General features: G+C 46.6%; 1 pseudogene; it reads right to left on the minus strand.

Moving 5' to 3' along the window:
- Positions 1-1,212: 1,212 nt before the first annotated feature.
- Positions 1,213-13,587, minus strand: LOC129057830 (guanidinoacetate N-methyltransferase-like; annotated as a pseudogene).
- Positions 13,588-22,435: the final 8,848 nt, after the last annotated feature.

The following is a 22,435-nucleotide window of genomic DNA, read 5'->3' on the forward strand; positions in this document are numbered from 1 at the left end:
AATTAAAGTTTATTGAGGAAAAAGCACATTTTACACACACAAAAAAAGTGTAGATTTAATGTATGTGACTGGGGTTTGGGGTTGCGTACCTGGTAGATCTTGAGGGGCTGGGATTAGGGTGGTTCAGGAAAATGTGATGCTGTTTCCCCGTGTTTAGCCATGGTCAAAAAATGGATTTCTCCTCTTTCTAAAATGTCCAACAACTGCCTACTGTTGATCAAATGTTGAAGTATTCTTGTTTCCCTTTTAAGCCAATCCATGTGCCCACATAACATGATGCCCAAGTGGAGAGTTCACTTTAATTTCCAAAGTATGTTTCATGAAACCCCCTGTCAGCTGCTCTGTGGAAAAGGGGTTCTGTTATAAAATAAATGTTGCACTCCCCGCATCCCATATCCTCATTGGAAATTCATTACTCAGGTGTCCAAGCATTCCTTGGTGAGGAAGCCTGTACCCACACCGATTTTACCGCCAAATCCTTTTGGGTAATATCTAGGTGGAACAAATCTTAGGGAAATTTTGGGGAAAGTATATTTCTCAAAAAGCCTAAGAGTGCTGGGCGCAGTGACTCATGCCTGTAATCCCAACACTTTGGGAGACTGAGGTGGGAGGATCATTTGAGCCCGGGAGTTTGAGGCCAGTCCACACAACATAGTGAGATCCCATCTCTGCTACAAATAAAACCCTAAGAGAAGCTGAACACCTTTCAACCTTACAGGTTTTCCCAGCTATTCTTTCTAGACCTCAAACAGTCACTCTCAGCAAGTTTTCTTTCATTTTTGTTTTTCCCACTGGCAAGTAGACTAGGAAACATGGTTTGACTTGTATGAAGTCTGTGACCATTCTTTATTTGATTGCCCCAAGGCCCTAAGGGTCCTCTCCATGATTCATCTTCCTTAAAAATAATGATGGTAACAATAATAACTTGTCTCTAAAGTGCTTTACAAAGTGTGTTTGCATACAATAAGTCATTCAGTCCCTTCCACCCAAACAGCCTTCTGAGGTTGGTAAGGGTATTCAGCCATCCTCGCTTTGCACATGAGAAGACAATCTCAAAGATTTGAAGTGTCCCAGTGGTAACTGGCAGAAGGAGAACTCTTTGATCTCCTGCCTTGCACATCCTGTCATCTGCTCTGTTACATTCTCATCTAGAGTCTGCTCTCCACACTTGACCCTTGCTACCCCTCTACCTGCTGCTGTTCCTCTGAGAGTTCATCTTGCCCTTATTTTGAGGGAGGGAGGGGCAAGCCCAGTGTTAGTGTTGATTTTGCCCTCAAGGACCCTGGCAGGGAAGCAGCAGTGTTCCCATTGTAGAGGCCAGAAAAGCTGCCCAGTGACACAGCCAGGATCAGTCATGGAGCCGTGACAGGCCAGAGCCTGGGCTCCCAGCCACTGAGGAGGGGTGGCAGAGGATTGTTTGGCCAGGTCTGTGTGGGCTGAAAGCTTGGTGACCAGGGACGACGTGATCATCTGCAAGACCAACGCTATCACTGCCCTGAGGATGTTCTTCCCCCGAAAGTCTGCCTCCAATAGCACAGGCACCTATGTCTCAGATGGTGGTGACATCTGAGTACTTGGACTTCATCAGCTGCCTGTAGGAGGTGAGGTAGCAGTAGGTGAGGGCAACACCCCCTTCAGCTTCAGCGGGTGAAAAGTGTGGTTCTCGATGAAGTTGAGCTGGTGTGTGTGCCAGGTCTCTTCCTACAGTGGGTACGTGTCATACAGGATCCCATCAAAGCGACCACCTGGCAGGGTGAGCGCCACCTCCTTCCACAGGACTTTCAAGGGGATGACCTTGTGTGGCTGCTGCTGGGTCCAGTCCTGGAGCAGCTGGAAGATGCTGTCATTGCACTCCATGATCCAGTGTTCCTGGATGGCGACCTCCTGCACCTTCCATGTTCTTGTGGCCATGCCGAAGCCCACCTCTAAGACTCGGCCCCCTTTGGAGGTGGTGAAGGCAGTGAAGGGGGTTGCAGTAGGGGCGCTCTTGCTGCAGATGGAGCCCCAACTTGGAACCCGACGTGCCAGGGCCCAGTCCCTGCAGCCATCTCACTTTTCACACACCTCATTTCTGCTTGCGAAACCCACCCAGCCACTTAATAAGGAAGCAGAGAGTATGGGATAGAGAAATTGTGGGAATAGTGGCCCAGCCAGATGTTCATTGCTCCACTGGGACTCTGGTAGGAGGCTTGGCCTTTAAGCTCTGCAGTTTCCTGTCTGACACCCTGGCAGCTGGGCTCAGGTCTAAAATGTGCAGAAGTGTTTTATAGATAAATAGAACATTCCAAAGAGATGTCCTCATCAACAGTGAGACATCCTAGGGAAGGAGACACCACAATATTAAAGAGAATTACCTCGATGACAGTGCCTGTGGGCTGGCTTGAGCCACCTTCTTTACCTCTGAGCTTTCTGCCTTCTGAAGCCCTTTTTACTCTTTCTGTTCAGATGAGAGGCATTATGGTTCCTATTTGGGTAACATTAGGGAGGTGGTCAAAGCCCCCAGTACAGCCCATTCCTGTGGTCCTAATCCAAGATGGTCATCACTGATAGTAGGATTCTCCTTTCCCCACTTCAGTCACAGGAAATGGGGTGGTGACCAAACAAGCTCAAGTGATAAGCTGCTGGTGATATGTGTACATGTTTGTTGTTTTCTCCACCTCTGAGGTACTGGGTTGCCTGATACCAAAGTGTTCCAGTTTGTGTACTAAAGTTGTTTTTCTGGCAGCCTGAGACTTTGCTTTTTAAAAAATGCAGCAATTGGTTGATTTTTATTGGTCCTGAAGGACCCATCACATTACCCATGGTATCTGAGTTTCAAGTCTAGCATGACTTGGGTAATCTGTGATTGTACGTGTTTCTTCCTGGGATTCTGCACATAGCCAGGAGCATCTCATTGCTTCATTCCATGTTTTCTTGCAGTTATGCCTGGGATATGCAGATGGAAATGCATATTTTATTGTAAATTTCATTTTATATCTAGCTTATATTACCCTTAGGGCATTAAGTGGGTCTTTTAAACTTAGGTCTGTTAAGTAGGTTGTCTATGACTTGACGTTGGGCAGTAAAGGTAGATGCTAAGCAAGTATTTATTATCAAAAGGAAATGTTGAGTCAACATTAACGGTGAGAACTGCTCTTCGTGGTTAAGGATAAAACCAACAAGGAGAGAAGTGATGGGAATGCAGAGACAGGAGGCAGCCCAGCTCTTCTTGGGGTCGTTTACACCCATCCTTGCGTTGGTCTGCGGCGTTTCCCCAGCAGACACCACTGTGGGCTACTCTAATGACTTCTCTTTCCTCCTCGAACAACTTCTGGAGAAGTCGCACAGCTGCAGAGTGGTGCTGCTACACATTCATCATCTAACGTTAGCTGGGTCCTCAGCTATAGGGCCATCTGTCTCAAGTCAGCTGTCACTTAAAAGTTTCACCATTTTCTCTGGTTTGACTTGCTGGAAAAAAAACCATTAAAAAAGTTTCACTATTTTCTTAAAATAGTTTACCTTATCACACCCTCTCGTGTTCACTGGATGACTATCCTTTCTTCCTGGTGAAAGCAGAAACCCTCAGTTTCTCATCTTCCACCTACAGACTCATCTGCATCTGTCGTTACCTCATTGGGAAAAAAGGACGTCTCTCCTTCCATGTAAGTATCAGTCATCCCCCTGTGCCATTTCATTTTCTGTTTTTCAGTCCACCCTGCCTTTTCTCCCAAAGTTTTCACTTCTGTGTCTTTAGCCTTTCCTCTAATGAATGTAGGTGATGAATAATTTTACATTTAAGGGGACCCTCCCTGAACCTGATGTCCCTTCCCAGCCACTGCCTTTTTCATCTTTAACGACCATGCTTCTTGAGAGTTATCTACCCTTTCTGTCCCTCTCTTCTCCTTCACTGACATGTGACGTCTACTGCTACCCAGCCACTGATCATATCATTTTCTTGTCAAGGGGACCATTGATCTCCAACTTGCTATCCTCCTCAGTTTTTATCTGGCTTGATCTTTGTGTTACACTTGGCACTGTTGGGCCCACTTCTTTAAGTGTTCTCTTAGTTTTCATGGCTCCAGTCTTTCCAGGTTTTCCTGTGTTCCTTGGCCTATTTTAACGTTTCTTCAGGGGCACCTCTTCCTTTGGAGTTGGAGGTGTTTTCTAGGGTTCCATTGTGACCTCATTTTACTTTTATACATCTCCAGAAGTTGTGTGATTCACTGCCATGGTTCCACTTTCATTTCTAATGCCCAAATCTCTACCTCTGGCTTGTTCTGCCAACATGAATAGTCAGCAGCCACCTGGACATTTCTGCTTGCCATCTCCCAGGTCCACTCCTGTAGTCGGTAATCGGTGCCCACCATTCACCAAGTATATTAGTTTGCTAAGTCTACCATAACAGGATGCCACAGACTAGGCCTAAGCAACAGAATTTTCTTTTCTCACAGTTCTGGAGGCTTGAAGTCTAAGATCACAGTGTCAGGAGGTTTGATTTCTCCTGAGGCCTCTCTCCTTGGCTCGCAGATGGCCGTCTTCTTGCTGTGTCCTCACATGGCCTTTTCTCTTTGCGTGTGTGTGTGTGTGTGTGTGTGTGTGAGATGGGGTCTTGCTCTGTCACCCAGGCTGGAGTGCAGTGGCACAATGACAGCTCACTGCCCCCTCAACCTCCTGGGCTCAAGTGATTCCTTCCACCTCAGCCTCTCAAGTAGCTGGGACTACAGTTGCGTGCCACCACGCCTGGCTAATTTTTTGTATTTTTGGTAGAGACGGGGTTTCACCATGTTACCCAGGCTGGTCTCGGACTCCTGAACTCAAGCAGTCTGTCTGCCTTGGCCTCCCAAAGTGCTGGGATTATAGGCATGAGCCACTGCGCCAGGCCAGGCCTCTTCACTCTGCACACTTACATCTGGTGTCTCGTCCTTTTATAAGGACGTTGGTCCTATTGGATTACGGCCCCACCCTTAGGACCTCATTTAACCTTAATTGCCTCTTTAAAGGCCCTGTCACTAAATACAGTCACATTGGGGGTTAGGACTTCAACATAATGAGTTTTGGGAGAGACAGTTCAGTTCATAACAGCCATTTGCCTGAGCAAGAACTGGGGGTTCTTCCTTAACTCCTCTGTGTCGCATATCTGATTCACCACATCTTGACCGTTCTACAGGCGTACCTTGGAGATACTGTGGATTTGGTTCCAGACCACTGCAATAAAGCAAATAGTGCTGTAAAGTAAGTCACACGAAGTTTTTGGTTTCCCAGTGCATATAAAAGCTGTGTCTATACTGTAGCCTATTAAGTACCCAATAGCATTATATATATTAAAAAAAGTACATACCTTAACTAAAAATACAAAAAAATGCTAACAATTGAGCCTTCAGCACGTCGTAATCTTTTTGCTGGTGAAGGGTCTTGTCTCAATGTTGATGGCTGCTGACCAGTCAGGGTGCTGGTTGCTGAAGGTAGGGATGACTGTGGCAATTTCTCAAAATAAGATAATGATGAAATTTGCCACGTTAATTGACTCTTCCTTTCACAAAAGATTTCTCTGTAGCATGTAACGCTGTTTGATGCATTTTACCCACAGTAGAACTTATTTCAAAATTGGAGTCTTCTCAAACCGTGCCGCTGCTCTATCAACTAAGTTTATATAATATTCTAAATCCTTTGCTGTCATTTCAACAGTGTTCACAGCATCTTCACCAGGAGTAGATCCCATCTTAAGAGACCACTTTTTTTTTTTTTTGAGATGGAGTTTTGCTCGTCACCCAGACTGGAGTGCAATGGCACCATCTCGCCTCACTGCAACCTCTGCCTCCTGGGTTCCAGCGATTCTCCTGCCTCAGCCTCCCGAGTAGCCTGGATTACAGGCACCCACTACCATGCCTGGCTAATTTTTGTATTTTTAATAGAGATGGGGTTTCACCCTGTTGGCCAGGCTGGTCTCAAACTCCTGACCTCAAGTGATTGACCCATCTCGGTCTCCCAAAGTGCTAGGATTACAGACGCGAGCCACTGTGCCAGGCCAGAAACCACTTTCTTTGCTCATCCATAAGAAGCATTCCTCATCCACTAAAGTTTTGTCATGAGATTACAGTAATTCAATCACATCTTCAGGTTCCACTTCCAGTTATCTTGCTGTTTCCACCATATCTGCATTTACTTCTTCCACTAAAGTCTTGAACCATTCGAAGTCATCCATGAGAGTTGGAATCAGCTTCCTTTCAACTCCTGTTAATGTTGATATTTTTATCTCCTCCTGTGAATCAAGAATGTTTTTAATGGCATCTAGAATGGTGAATCCTTTCCAGAAGGCTTTCAGTTTACTTTGCCCAGATTAATCAGAGGTATCACTATGTCTACTGTAGCCTTTGAAGTATATTTCTTAATAATAAGACTTGAAAGTCCAAATTACTCCTTGACCCATGGGCTGCAGAATGGATGTTGTATTAGCAGGCATAAGAACAATCTGGCTAGGCATGGTTTGGCTCATGCCTGTAATCCTAGCACTTTGGGAGGCTGAGGTGGGTGGATTGCCTGAGCTTAGGAGTTCTAGACCAGTCTGGGCAACAAGGTGAAACCCTGTCTCTACTAAAACAAAAAATTAGCTGGCATGGTGGTGTGCATCTGTAGTCCCAACTGCTTGGGAGGCTGAGGCACAAGAATCACTTGAACCGGGGAAGTGGAGGTTGCAGTGAGCTGAGATCATGCCACTGCATTCCAGCCGGGGGGGACAGAGCAAGACTGTCTCAAAAAATAAATAAATAAATAAAGCATTAATCTCCTTGTACTTCTCCATCAGAGCTCTTGGATGGCCAGATGCATTGTCAGTAAGCAGTAATATTTTGAAAGGAATCTTTTCCTGAGCAGTAGTTCTCAACAGCAGTCTTAAAATATTCAGTGAAGCCTGCTATAAACAGATGTGCTGTCATTCAGGCTTTGTCGTTTCATTCACAGAGCACAGGCAGAGGAGATTTTGTGTAATTCTTAAGAGCCCTAGGATTTTCAGAATGATGAATGAGCACTGGCCTCAAAGTCACCAGCTGCATTAGCTTCTAACAAGAGAATCAGCCTGTCTTTTGAAGCTTTGAAGCCAGGCGTTGACTTCTCTCTAGCGATGAAAGCCCTAAGTAGCATTGCCTTCTAGTAGTTTCATCTACATTGAAAGTCTGTTGTTTATGTTGCAGAGATTGCTTCTTTCCTTAAACCTTGTGAACCAAACCTCTGCTAGTCTCAGACTTTTCTTCTGTAGCTTCCTCACTTCTCTCAGCCTTCAATAGAATTAAAGAGAGTTAAGGCCTTGCCCTAGATTAGGCTTTGGCTTAAAGGGAGTTTTGTGGCTGGTTTAATCTTCTATCCAGACCCACTAAAACGTTCTCCATATCAGCAATAAGACTGTTTTGCTTTCTTACTCACGTGTTCACTGGAGTAGTACTTTAATTAACTTCAAGAACTTTTGTATTCACAACTTGGCTAACTGGTGCAAGAGGCCTAGCTTTGGCCTATCTCGGCTTTCAACATGGTTTCCCCACTAAGCGGATAATCATTCTAGTTTTTGATTTGAAGTGAGAGTTGTGCGACTCTTCCTTTTGCTTGAACACGTAGAAGCACTGCAGGGTTATTCAGTGACCTAGTTTCAATATTGTGTCCCAGGGAATAGAGAGGCCCAAGGAGAGGGAGAGAGATGGAACAGCTGGTTGGTGGAGCAATCAGAACAAACATACATTTATTGATTCAATTTACAGTCTTATGTGGGGTGGTTCAGTCATCTCAAAGCAATTACCATAGTAACATAAAAGATCATGATCACCAAAACAGATATAATGAAAAAGTTTAAAATATTGCAAGAATTACCAAAATGTGACACAGACATGAAGTGAGCACATGCTATTGGGAAAATGGTGCTGACAGACTTGCTTGACTCAGGGTTGCCACAAACCTTCAATTTGTAGAGTGCAGTATCTGCAAAGGCAATAAAGTGATACACAATAAAACAAGCTGTGTATGTATTTTATTATTGTTTGAACTCATCCTTTTTCCATCTCTGCCACCTCAAGCATTTGAAAATTTATTCATTCAGTCACTTTTTGTTTTTATTTCTCTTTTGAGACAGGATCTCGCTTTGTCACCCAGGCTGGAGTGCAGTGGTGGGATCATAGCTTGCTGCAGCCCCTCGACCTTACAGGCTCAAGCAGTCCTCCCACCTCAGCCTCCCAAGAAACTAAGAATACAGGCATACATCACCAAACCCATCTAATTTTTTATTTTTTTAAAAAAATTTTTTTCTTTTGAAACAGAGTTTCGCTCTTATTGCCTAGGCTGGAGTGCAGTTGGTGCAATCTCAGCTCACAGTCACCTCTGCCTCCCGGGTTCAAGCAATTATCCTGCCTCAGCCTCCTGAGTAGCTGGGATTACAGGCATGTGCCACCACTCCCAGCTAATTTTGTATTTTTAGTAGAGTTGGGGTTTCTCCATGTTGGTCAGGGTGGTCTCGAACTCCCGACCTCAGGTGATCTGCCCACCTCAGCCTCCCAAAGTGCTGGGATTATAGGCATGAGCCACCACACCTGGTGCTAATTTTTTCCTTTTTGCAGGGATGGGGTCTCGCTATCTTGTCAGGGCTGGTCTCAAACTCCTGGGTTCAAGTGATCCACCTCTGCCTCCCAAAGTGTTGGGATTACAGGCGTGAGCCACTGTGCCTGGCCCAGTACACTCTTTGCATACACATTATATGCTAGGGATGCAGCCAAAGAAGTTTAAAAAATATACAACTTAAGTAGGCCGGGTGGGGTGGCTCACGCCTGTAATCCCAGAACTTTGTGAGGCCGAGGCAGGCGGATCACTGGAGGCTAGGAGTTCGAGACCAGTCTGGTCAACATGGCAAAACCCCATCTCTACCAGAAATACAAAAATTAGCTGGGCATGGTGGTGTACACCTATAATCCTAGCTACTTGAGAGGCACGAGAATCACTTGAACCTGGGAAGCTGAGGTGGCAGTGAGTTGAGATCGTGTCACTGCACTCCAGCCTGGGCGACAGTGAGATTCTGTCTCTAAAAAAATGAAAAAGTAGATGGAAATGATAAAGCTAAATGAAGAAAAATTAATTGGAAAATCAAAATTATAAATCTAATAGAATTCATTTGATATAGGCTGGCACGGTGGCTCACGCCCGTAATCCCAGCACTTTGGGAGGCAGAGGCGGGCGGATCAGTTGAGGTCAGAAGTTGGAGACCAGCCTGACCAACATGGTGAAACCCTGTCTCTACTAAAAATACAAAAATTAGCCGGGTGTGGCGGTGGGTGCCCGGAATCCCAGCTACTTGGGAGACTGAGGCAGGAGAATTGCTTGAACCTGGGAGGTGGAGGTTGTAGTGAGCCGGGATCACGCCATTGCACTCCAGCCTAGGCAACGGAGCAAGACTCCGTCTCAAAACAAACAAACAAAAAAAAAACCATTATTCTGATGTAATGAAAAATACCCGTCAAATCGAATTAAGAAAAGACAATGAGTAAAGAGAACTGTTATGATTTTAAGAATACGTTACCCACAATCACTTTGGAATTCAAAATAGTTTCCTGGGAGGATGAATGATCATAAGTTATTCAAAGAGATAAAATACTAGAACTGGCTAATAATCAAGAAATGAATGTAAAAACCACGGAAGTTGTACTTCTAAAACTGGGCTCATGTTTACTGGGTGAGTTTTTGTTATTAAAGGATCCAATGATTCTCTTTCATCATAAGCTGACCAGGTTAAAAATAAGGGAATGGAGGCTAGGTGCGGTGGCTCACGCCTATAATCCCCACACTTTGGGAGGCTGAGGTGGACAGATCACTTGAGGTCAGGAGTTTGAGACCAGCCTGGCCAACATGGTGAAACCCCGTCTCTACTAAAAATACAAAAATCAGTTGGGCGTGGTAGCACACACCTGTAGTCCCAGCTATTCGAGAGGCTAAGCCATGAGAAACGCTTGAACCTGGGAGGCAGAGGTTGCAGTGAGCTGAGATCATGCCACTGCACTCCAGCCTGGGCGACTGAGCGAAACCCTATCTCAAAAAAAAAAAAAAAAAAAAGTGGAATGGAAAATTCAATTTACAAAAATGTGACTAGTTGAGACCTGTTACCAAACTCCAACAAAGATGTTTATTCTTTTAAAATAACCTTGTTTATGTAGATGAAAACAATTCTGTAAAATTCAACCTATAATCCTGTCACGAATTAGACAATTTAAGAAAAAGAGGATGCTTCCCTAATGTGATAAGATACGCATATTTAAGTCCAGTGACCACATTGTTATTCCAGTAGAAACACCAAGGCCTTCCCACAAAAGCAGTGATCTTGATATGCTCCTGGCCATTCAAAATGAGTTTTAAATCTGAACCGCGACTGATGGTTCTAGCAAGAAGAGAGCCCTCTCTCTAGTCACTGAACTGCTGTGGTTCCCAGAAAACGCTGTACCCATCTGCACCCCTTGACTTTTGACTACACTGTCCACACTCCCTGGGTTTCCACCTGGCAAATACTCATCTATGAAAACCTTTTCCAACCTCCCATTTCCAGGGGTAATCACTCCCACTCGGCAGTGTTTCAGCACTGCACAACTTTTTCTGTTTGCACCTGTTACCCTGCATTACATTCCTCTGTTAAGGCATCTGACCCCTTTGTACCACAGTGTGAGCTCCCTCAGGGGAGGGACTGTGCTCTACAGTCCCTGTGTCTGCAGTGCCTCTCATGATGCTCAGCACATAATCCGTAAGGCATGTCCTGTAAGAACTGTCGCAGGCACACTCTGGTCCACTGTGATAAGGGATGGAGTCTGAAGTCACCAGGAGCCCTGGATGCTGGGGTCACACTCCTTTTTGGGGCTTGCACTAATCATTGCCAAAAAACGTTCTTCAGGGTCGTGGCTCCAGTGGGTAGGCATATGCCAACTTAGGCTTGCCCAGCTGGGGTAGCCAGCACCTGAACACTTACTATGTACTAGGTGCTGGGTTAAACACTGCATGGGTAGCTCACTGGATCCTCACAATGACTCTGAGATAGGTGCTATTATAACTCCTATTTTCCTACTGAGGAAAGAAGTTCTGAGTTACTTTATGGTGGAGCTGGGACTTCTATCTGGGTGTGACTCAGGCAAAGCCACCCTCCCACAGGATTTTCTGACCTGAGGTTCAGGCACTTCTGGAAGGCTGGGGGTGACAGAGATCAAGGCCCAGGTTTAGGGCTCAAGACTGGGCAGGGTGGCCAGCAAAAGGGGCTACTAGCTCTGCCAGGCTGTTCATAGTGTTCTGTAATTTGATGCTTTTTTTTTTTTTTGCTTTTTGAAACGGAGTCTCTGTTGCCCAGGCTGGAGTGCAGTGGTGCCATCTCGGTTCACTGCAACCTCCACCTCCTGGGTTCAGGTGATCCACCCTCCTTGGCCTCCCAGAGTGCTGGGATTACAGATGTGAGCCACCGCACCTGGCCTGTAATTTGCTTTTTAATATATTGTGACCATCTTTCCAGGTTGTAGTAGTTTTAAAATATGTCTAAAAATTCTTTAATACTCCTCCCATAAAAGGTAGAGCCTGATTCCTCTCCCCTTGAATATGGGCCAGTCTCTGTGACACACTTGTATTGGGTGGAATGTGGCAGCATGATGGTGAGTGACATCTGAGGCTAGATTAGAAAAGGTTGCTACAGCATCCACCTAGTCTGCCTGTCTTGGGACACATGACTTGGGATCCCTGAGCTGATTTGTAAGAAGTCCAGTTGGGTTGGGGAGGAGAGACGCCCAAGGAGTCTTCACAGTACAGGTGACAAGTGGGAGTGAGCGGGCCTGCAGGTGACTCCAGCCCCAGCCATAGAGGCTGATTCAAACACAGCAGAGAAGGCCCCTGCCCAGCCACCCCTCTGCCGGATTGCAGATTGTTTAGGAAAATAAACACTACTGCTGTTTTACGCTACACGTTTTGGAGTAGTTTATCACACTGCGTGAGACAACTAGAATTGATGTCAATAAGAATGGTGCTACCTCTTTAATTCCATCATGTGGATGTGTCAATTTGTACAGCTGTTCTCCTAACCCTGAGAAAAGTATCTCGATTCACAAAAACGTTTCCACATGTGTAACCCAGATGTCAGCCTGCCGTTTTGAGGGTTATTACCTTCCTCTGGCATGTTTGGTAGGGCAGAGCCTTGTTTCACATCCACTGCTGGTCAGCTCTGCAATGCAGCTCCTCAGCAGTGTCCTGGCTCTTCCAGGTCCCCGCTCACTCCCCTCCTACTGGGCACCCCTTGGAACTCCTGGACCACTGTCATCTTCGGTGCAGTACTACTCACCCTGGGCCAGCCTCCTCCCTGACCTGGGTTAAAGTCTGATTACTCTCTAGAACAGTAGCTAGCTTTTTTTTTTTTTTTTTTTTTCGAGATGGGCTCTTGCTGTGTTGCCCAGGCTGGAGTGTAGTGGCACGATCTTGGTTCACTGCAACCTCCGCCTCCTGGATTCAAGCAAGTCTCCTGCTTCAGCCTCCCGAGTAGCTGGGATTAGAGGCACCCGTCACCACACCCAGCTGATTTTTGTATTTTTAGCAGAGACTACCCTGTTGGCCAGGCTGGTCTTGAACTTCTGAGCTCAAGTGATCTGCCTGCCTCAGCCTCCCAAAGTGCTGGGATTACAGGTGTGAGCCACCATGCCCGGCCTAGAACAATAGCTTTCAACCAGGGACAGTTTTGCCATGGGGATCTTTGGCAATATTTGGAGACTTTTTTATTGGTAATTTTTATTGAGATAATTGAAGATTCATATGCAGTAGTAAGAAATAACACAGAGGGATCCCTTGTATACTTTGTTCAGTTTCTTTCAATGGTAACATTTTGCAAAACTAGCATAGGACAAGGAGGATACTGGTTTATTTGTGTATGTGTGCATGTGTGTTAAGTTCTATGCAGTCTTACCACCTGCATAGGTTTGTGTTTCCACCACAGTCAAGACTGAACATTCCCGTCACCACAAGGCTCCCTCTTGTTGCTCTTTAATAGCTACACCCACTTCCCTCCTGCCCGCACCCCCTCCATAATCCTGGCAACCACAAAACAGTTCTCCATTTCTGTGACTTTTTCATTTCAACATTATTATATAAATAGAATTATACATGTCACCTTTGGGAATTGTCTTTTTTCACTCAGCATAATTCCCTGGAGATTCATCCAGGTCGTGTGTATCAGTAGTTCACTCCTTTTCATTGCCAAGTAGTAGTCCACAGTATGGATGTACCACAGTGTGTTTAACCATTCACCTGTTAAAGGACATCTGGATGGTTTCCAGTTTAAGGCTATTAATAAAGCTGCAATAAACGTGTGTAGGTTTTGGTGTGAACACAGTCTTCATTTCTCTGAGATAATTGCCCAGGAGTGCAACTGCTGGGTCATATGGTAGTTGTATGTTTAGTTTTGTAAGAACTGCCAACTTTTCCAGAGTGACTGTCATCTTACATTTCCATCAGCTGTGTAGGAATGATCCAGTTTCTCCACATCTTGCCAGCATTGGGTGTTATCGCTGTTTTAGATTTTAGCCATTTGATAGGTGTGTAGTCTTCAGCCATACCACCCTGAACATACCACATCTCGTCTGATAGGTGTGTACCTATCACAAAACCGCATTAAGGTTTTAATGTACATTTCCCTAGTGGCTAATGATGTTGAATATCTTTTCATGTCCCTATTTGTCATCTCTGTATCGTCTTTGGTGAAATGACTCTTCATGTCTTTTGTTCATTTTCTAATTGGGTTGTTTATTTACTGCTGAGTTTTGAGAGTTCTTTATATATTCCAGGTACTAGTCCTTTATCAGATCTGGAGACATACTTGGTTATCACCATGCGGTGGGTGGGAAGAGGTCTGCTACTGGCACCTAGTGGGTAGAGGCCAGGGATGCTGCTAAACATCCTACAGTGTACAGGCCGGCCACCACATCAGAGAATAATGTGCTCCAAAGCAGAAATAGTGCCCAGGGTGAGAAACCTTGCTCTAGCAACTCTACAGTGTACAGACTCTAGAAACCCCAGCTCCACGGAGACAAAAGCTGCTGTTTGGGGACCCCTCCATACTTCTCCCTGTGTACCTCTTCATCTGGCTGTTCATTTATATCCTTTATAATATCTTACAGGTGTGGTGGTTCACACCTGTAGTCCCAGCTACTTGCTGGGTGGGAGGCTCAGGTGGGAGGATCGCTGGAGCCCAAGGAGTTCAAGGCAGCAGTGAGCTATGATCATGCCATTTCACACCAGCCTGGGCAACAGAGCAAGACCCTGTCTCTAAAAGAAAAAAAAATTCCTTTCTAGTAAACTGGCAATAGTAAAGTGTTTCTTTGAGCTCACAGGTGAGCTGTTATATCAAATTATCAAACCTAATGAGGGGGTTATGGAAGCCCCCAGTTTGTAGCTAGGTCAGATGTAGGAGTGTGGATAACCTGGGGACCCACTACTTGTGATTGACATCCGAAGTTGGGTCAATTTTGTAGGACTGAACCCTTAACCTGTAGGAGGTGCGTTAACTCCAGGTAGTTAGTGTCAAAATTGAATTAAGTTGTAAGACACCCAGCTGGGATTTCCACCAAGAATTGGAAAATTGCTACAGCATAGAAAACCCACACATTTGAGTCAGAAGTATTGTGAGTGGAGAAAGTTTTTTCTTTAACTATACACACACTCTCACACTGGCAACTAACATTGAATGCCTTTTCTCTTTAGGGCATCATGCTTCACACTTTACATGGATCACTTCCTTCAGTTCTCACAGTAACTCTTGGAAGCATGTATCATTCTCTCTCTTTTACAATGAGGAAACTGAAGGTTAGAGGTGACATGACTTGCCCAAGGTGACACAGCTAGAAAGTGGTCTCTGCTCTCAACTGATCTACAGCACTGCCTCCCTAAGATTGCTATTGAAACACCAGGGGTTCAGGCTAGGTCTGCTGCTTGCAGCACAGAAAGCCAGTGACTGAGAGGACGAGTATTGCCAAGGAAGAAGGTGCTGCAGCGGAGGAGATAGCAGATCAGTCTTAAACCCATCTCTATGACTAACTAAACTTGGGGGTTTACTTAGCAGAGAAGAAATGTAACAATGTATTGGAAAATAGGACCTAGGAAGGGGTAAGGAAACAAAATCAGGGGTCTGGCATCTCATTGTCTGGATGCCATGATCTGGTGAGTTTCAGTTCTTTGATGCTTTTTGAGAGGTCTACTAGTCCTTTCCTAAGGAAGGAAGTCAGAGAAAACAAATGTAAGTTTCAAGCTTTAAAACCAGAAGGGCCCATTTCTATGTTTATCCAAAAGAACTGTCTATGGCAGCGGTCCCCAAGATTTTTGCCACCAGGGACTGGGTTTCATGGAAAACAATTTTTCCACAGACAGGGTGGGAGGTGGTGATTTGGGATAAAACTATTCCACCAGATCATCAGGCATTAGATTCTCATAAGGAGCACACAACCTCACAGGCACAGTTTCACAACAGTTTGTACTCCTATGAGAGTCGAACGCACCACTGATCTGACAGCAGGTGGGGCTCAGGCAGTAATGCTCATTTACCTGCCACTCACCTGTTGTGTGGCCCAGTTTCTTTCTTTCTTTCTTTTTTTTTTTTTTTTTTCCTGAGACAGAGTCTCGCTCTGTCACCCAGGCTGAAGTGCAGTGGCACAATCTTGGCTCACCGCAACCTCCGCCTCCTGGGTTCAAGCAATTCTCCTGCCTCAGCATCCCAAGTAGCTGGGATTACAGGTGCCCGCCAACACGCCCGGCTAATTTTTTGTATTTTTAATAGAGACAGGGTTTCACCATTTTGGCCAGGCTGGTCTCCAGCTCCTGACCTCAGGTGATCCACCCGCCTCGGTCTTCCAAAGTGCTGGGATTACAGGCTTGAACCACCGCGCCCGGCCTAATACTGATTTCTAAGTACTATCCTGAGATGACCAGCAGAGGGCAGCAGTACATTAGAGTGCTGAAGGAATGACGCTGGACCCTTAGGCTTCATGGTATGTTCTCGGCAAAGGCAGAGCCTGGGCCGTGGGGTGTTGGCATCAATGGACTCAGGAGGAATTTAGAACACAGACAAGGTGGTTAATTTTTTCTCCAAATTGGAGTTATTTGTCTGAAAGTCTATGGTGTGGACTAGGAATAAGATGGCTTGGGGCCAGGCGCATTGGCTCACGCCTGTAATCCCAGCACTTTGGCACGCCAAGGCGGATGGATCACCTGAGGTCAAGAGTTCGAGACCAGCCTGGCCAACATAGCAAAACCCCGTCTCTATTAAAAATACAAAAATTAGCTGGGCCTGGTGGTGTGTGTCTGTAATCCCAGCTACTCAGGATGCTGAGGCAAGAGAATCACTTGAACTGGGGAGGCAGAGGTTGCAGTGAGCCGAGATCGTGCTACTGCACTCCAGCCTGGGCAACAGAGCAAGACTCCATCTCAAAAAAAAAAAAGACTTGGGAAAGTCAAGACTGGTGGTCCCAGTGCCATGGAGGAATTCTGACTGAGGAGAGACCTCCAAGAGTGCTTAGATAGAGGGCACCTCTCCCATCCGTGCAGCACCACACGAGTCCCAGGCTGTTGTCAGAGCATGGTGAATGTGTGTGTGTGTATGTGTGTGCGTGCGTGCAAATGTCCACCCGCCAGAGCACGGTGAGAGTGTGTATGTGCATGCACAAATGTCCACCCCGCCCTCCAGAAAAGCAGCTGAATTATCTTCCCTGTATGCCACCCTCTCTCTTGGAGCTGTCTAGTTCTCCGTCTTATCGGGGACCTGAGGCAGCTGAATATAAAGGGCGTGGGTGGTGATGCAGGACCGTAGACTGTGGTGGGCGAAGGGCCTGAGAATGCAGCCTCGGGCCTCCTTTCACCCTAGGAAGCCAGAGAAACCTCAGGGAGATTTGAAGCCCCTGGGGTCAGATGCAGAACTGTGCATATATAAATACGCACTTATATAGCTTATTTTAAAAACTTTTAATCTTGAAATAATTATAGATTCACAAGAAGTTGTAAAAATAGTAGCAAGGCTCTGTGTGCCTTTCAACCAGTTACTCCCAGTGGTAACATCTACATTACTTAAGCACAATAGGTAAACGAGGAAATTGACATTGGTACGATCCAGGCCTTATTTGGACTTAGAGAGTTTTACACACACTTATGTGCATGTATGTAGGTATAGTTCTGTGCAATTTTATCACATGTATAGATTGGTGTAACTCCCACCACAATCAAGATACAGAACTGTTCCATCACCCCAAAGATCCCTCATGCTACCCTTTTATATTAATATTTACACCCACTCCTCTCTCACCTCCCTGTCCCTGCCCCTAGCAGTCACTAATCTCTTTTCTGTCCTTATCATCTTGTCATTTCAAGAATGTTACATATATATATATATATATATTTTTTTTTTTGAGATAGGGTCTCACTCTGTTGCCCAGGCTGGAGTGCAGTGGCACAATCTCGGCTCACTGCAACCTCCACCTCCTAGGCTAGAGTGATCCTCCTACCCCAGCCTCCCAAGTAGCTGGGACCATAGGTGCACACCACCATGCCCAGCTAATTTTTTAAATTTTTTGTAGAGATGGGGTTTCACCATGTTGCCCAGGCTGGATCTCGAATTCCTGAGCTCAAGTGATCCGCCTGTCTCAGCCTCCCAAAATGCTGGGATTACAAGTATCAGCCACTGCGCCCAGCCCTGTATGTTTTTTTTTTTTTTGAAATGGAGTTTTGCTTTTGTTGCCCCGACTGGAGTGCAATGGCGCGATCTCAGCTCACTGCAACCTCCACTGCCTCCCAGGTTCCACTTTCTTGCCTCAGTCTCCCAAGTAGCTGGGATTACAAGTGTGTGCCACCATGCCCAGCTAATTTTTGTATTTTTAGTAGAGATGGGGTTTCATCACGTTGGCCAGGTTGGTCTTGAACTCCTGACCTCCGGTGATCCGCCCACCTCGGCCTCCCAAAGTGCTGGGATGACAGGCATGAGCCACCACGCCTGGCCCTATATGTATTTTTACAAGGGATCCACAGCAGTCATCATATTCTCAAAGGCATCCACAGTAAAGTGCTGAGATTGCAGGAGCTTGGTGTGAATTCTACAAGAAGCTGAACAGCAGCAGATCCTATTCTCTTGCCGAGCAGTGCCAGGTGTTCTCTGGGTGTGAGGAAATCATAATCAGCCTCTGTTGAATGATTACTATGTGTCAGGCACCAACGGCTCAAAGATGTTAAGTAACCTGCCCGAGGCCACACGGCAGCAAGTGGCAGAGCAGGAGTGAGCCTGGTTCTCTCTGTGCCCCTCTGCTTCCACAGGAGTGATGAAATAGGAGATGCATCGGCACAGAAAGGCTCGGCTGGCCGCAGAAACCCAGGCAGGTCCAGAAACCAGTCCTTGAGCCAGCAGGAGGTTTGGGAGCTGCAGATGTGACTAGGAGAGCGCCAGCCCTGTGGGTGCTTCTGGCAAGGGAGCTTGCTGGCCAGGATGGGTGAGCCATGGCTTGCCAGAGGGTGGCCTGCTGGTCTCCTGGTGGCACCAACTTCCTCTAAGTGCTTTCCCAAGTCATGACCATACTTGGTGGTCCAGAGAAGTATGTGTGTGTGGGCGGCAGGGAAAGCAGGTGGAATTATCATGGGAAGGTAGTAGAGTTGGCCAACAGTGGTAGATGATGGCACTGGACATTTTTTGGCTACTAATCAGTGGTGGATGTCTCACTAAATTTGGTCAAAGTTCTGCACATGAGTTGGGGCACTTTTTGGAGAAAGCCAGGCCGATCTCACTTAGTCCCTGTCGCCACTTCCTGCCTCCACCTCGTGCCTTTTGGTTGTCCGCTCCTCTCCTGTGTAACCAGGTGGCATGAGCCTTAGGGTACTTCACTTCCTCTCCCCAAAAGAAAGGCCTGGGGCTGGAGCTGGGGCCCGGCGCTGTGGTGTGCACTGGGATGGTTTTTCTTTCTGTCTGGCTGTTATCTGGGCTCCTCTCTTGTTGAGGTAGGAAAGATGGGACTCCTCCCAGGTTTCCCGTTGGAGTCTGTGTGACCGTCCGTGGCCGTAGGCTCTGAGGCCCATATCTCCTCTTTCTATCATTACCCCATTTTCCTCTGCAGGGATTACCTCTCTTCCATCTATATATTCTTGCAGGGGGTAATTCCAGCTGAAAAAGCCTGAAGACTTAGGAGCCAGACCCACCTCAGCCCACCCCATGGAGCAGGGAGGCCACAGAGCTCAGTCATCTCGACGAGCTCTTGTGGGGCTTCGATCTAATGCAGAGCCACCACCTTGGTGGCCACATGTCCCTGGACTTAGGCTGTGGCCCAGGCTTCCCCACCCTAGCCCAGGATACACTCATTTCTTGCTCAATTTGAAGCCATCAATTCTGGGAGTCCCCAGGATCCTCCCAATCTTCCTCTTGCTCAAGTTGGCCGGCATTGGGTCTTTTACCACTGACCAAAGCACCGCAACTTTAGACAAAGTGGAATGCAGACTCAGCCTCATTTGGGTCCCCTCCCTGTGGCCTGCCACACTCAGCAATGAGAGCCCTCCTTGGGGCCCTGCCCAGCTCCCCATGATGTGGAGTAAAGGCTCTGGTGGGAAGAGAAATCTCCATTTTATCCCACTGTATCTCCTCTTTACAAACTTCCTTTTCCTATTTTTTTTTTTTTTTTTTGAGACAGGGTCTTGCTCTGTTGCCCAGGCTGGAGTGCAGTGGTGTGACAGTGGCTCACTGTAATCCCAAACTCCTGGGCTCAAGTGATCTGCTCTGTTGCCCAGGCTGGAATGCAGTGGTATGATCATGGCTCATTGTAACCCCAAACTCCTGGGCTCAAGCGATCCTCCTGCCTCAGCCTCCTGAGTAGCTAGGACTATGCGCACCACAGGCCTGGATAAGTTTATAAGATAGGGAAGAGACAGGGTCTCACTGTGTTGCCCAGGCTGGTCTCAAACTCCTTGCCTCAAGTGACCCTCCCACCTCACCCTCCCGAAGTGCGGGGATTACAGGTATGAGCCACCGTGCCTGGCTGACACAGACGTCATTTGGGGACTTTTTAGGAGGGTCATGGCTAGGAGAAAAATTTGCTTACTCTGGGTTGGCTGGACAGACGCTGTCTCGGGAAGTACGGTGGTGGAATGGTCAAGAGCAGTTCAAATCTGGGCTCTACCATGTATGTGCCACATGACCTTGGGCAAATTACTTCACCTCTCTGAACCTCAGCTCACATATCTGTTAAATGGGCATAATAACAGTACTGCAGGATATAAGGATTCATCCTAAAGATTAAATAAGATGATGAATGAAAGTACTTTAGCATATGTCTTAGTTTGCTAGGGCTGCCATAACAAAGCACGCAGGTCCTTGAGGGGCGTCACTTCACTCTGTGTCACTGTGTTACAATGTCGATGACGGGGAGAAACATCCATTCCTCCCCATGTCTGCATAGGTTTTCTCTGGGTACTCCACTTTCCTCCCATACCCCAAAAGCTGTGAATGGGCGTGTCTGCATGGCCCCGGTCTGAGTGAGTGTGGGTGTGTGTGAATGGCTCTGAAATGGGATGGCATCCTGTCCAAGGCTGGTTCCCGCCCTGTGTCCTCAGCTGCTGGGAGAGGCACCAGCCACCTGAGACTTTGAACGATAATCAGCAGGTTGGAAAGTGAAAGGATGCAACGACTGTAAAATAAAAATTAATAAAATCGGCTGGGCACAGCGGCTGACACCTATAATCCCAGCACTTTGGGAGGCTGAGGTGGGTGGATCAGTTGAGGCCAGGAGTTTGAGACCAGCCTGGCCAGCACGGTGAAACCTCGTCTCTATAGTAAAAACAATAATTATCTGGGTGTAGTGGTGCATGTCTGTAATCCCAGCTACTCGGGAGGCTGAGGCAGGAGAATTGCTTGAACCCAGGAGGTAGAGGTTGCGGTGTGCCTAGATCGTGCCACTGCACTTCAGCCTGGGCAACAGAGCGAGACTCCATCTCAAAAAAAAAATTCATGAAATCTACAATAATCATAGAGATGCACTGCCATAACAGATGCGGTAGGAAAGGGCCCAGTGAGCCCACGGCATTCAGGATTATTTGTTTCTGAACTGCGTCATGCTCCTTCCAATGTTTGCTTTGCAGACATTTATTCCTTGATTTAACCCACCATGACTAGGACCACCATCACTCACTGATTCACCAGAAACCGGAAAATTGTCTTACTTGTTTTTATTAATCTTTCTTAAAGATATGTATGGCTCACATTTATTTTATTTTTTGAGACAGAGTTTCGCTCTTGTCGCCCAGGCTGGAGTGCAGTGGTGCAATCTCGGCTCACTGCAACCTCCGCTTGCTGGGTTCAAGCGAGTCTCCTGCCTTGGCCTCCCAAGTATGTACCTGGGATTACAGGTGTGTACCACCACGCTCAGCTAATTTTTTCTTTTTCTTTTCTTTTTTTTTTTTTTTGAGACAGAGTCTTGCTCTGTTGCCCAGGCTGGAGTGCAGTGGCGTGATCTTGGCTCGCTGCAACCTCCACCTCCTGAGTTCAAGCGATTCTCCTGCCTAAGCCTCCTGAGAAGCTGGGACTACAGGTGCATGCCACCACTCCTGGCTAATTTTTTTTTTTTTTTTTTGAGATGGAGTCTCACTCTGTCACCCAGGCTGGAGTGCCGTGTCACAATCTTGGCTCACTGCAAGCTCCACCTCCTGGGTTCACGCCATTCTTCTGCCTCAGCCTCCCGAGTAGCTGGGACTGTAGGCGCCCACCACCACACCCAGCTAATTTTTTGTATTTTTAGTAGAGATGGGGTTTCACCGTGTTAGCCAGGATGGTCTTGATCTCCTGACCTCGTGATCCACCTGCCTCGGCCTCCCAGAGTGCTGGGATTACAGGTGTGAGCCACCGCTCCTGGTCCTCCTGGCTAATTTTTGTAGTTTTAGTAGAGACAACATTTCACCATGTTCGCCAGGCTGGTCTTGAACTCATGACCTCAGGTGGTCTGTCCGCCTCGGCCTCCCAAAGTGCTGGAATTACAGGCGTGAGCCAAGGCGTCCAGCCTATTTCTATTTTTAATATTAGAAGTGCCTGGAGTCTTTATTTTGAAGTTTGGTGATGCTTTTTTGACCAGAAATATGCCATAGGAACTTAACTCTTGTTTGTATTAGTTAGCCTATGGTAAAATTGGTTTCGTTATACGTTGTTTCACTTAAAGTCACAGTTTATAAGAACCCACTGATGATGAGTGAGAACTTACTGTACCACCAAGTGGATGGCTTAAAATAACAACCTTAACCGTCTCACAGTTCTGGAGATTAGAAGTCAAAAATCAGCGTGTTGTGAGGGTCGGGTCCTTGTGAGAGCTGGAGGGAGGGATCCGTTGGAGGCCTCTTGCTGGCCTGTGGATGGCTGTCTTTATGCTCACATAGTTTTCGCCTGTATCTTCATTTCATCTTTCCTCTGTGTCCAAATTGTCCC

This window comes from Pongo abelii, chromosome 11 (genome assembly GCF_028885655.2).
Source record: "Pongo abelii isolate AG06213 chromosome 11, NHGRI_mPonAbe1-v2.0_pri, whole genome shotgun sequence".
Taxonomy (NCBI): Eukaryota; Metazoa; Chordata; class Mammalia; order Primates; family Hominidae; genus Pongo; species Pongo abelii.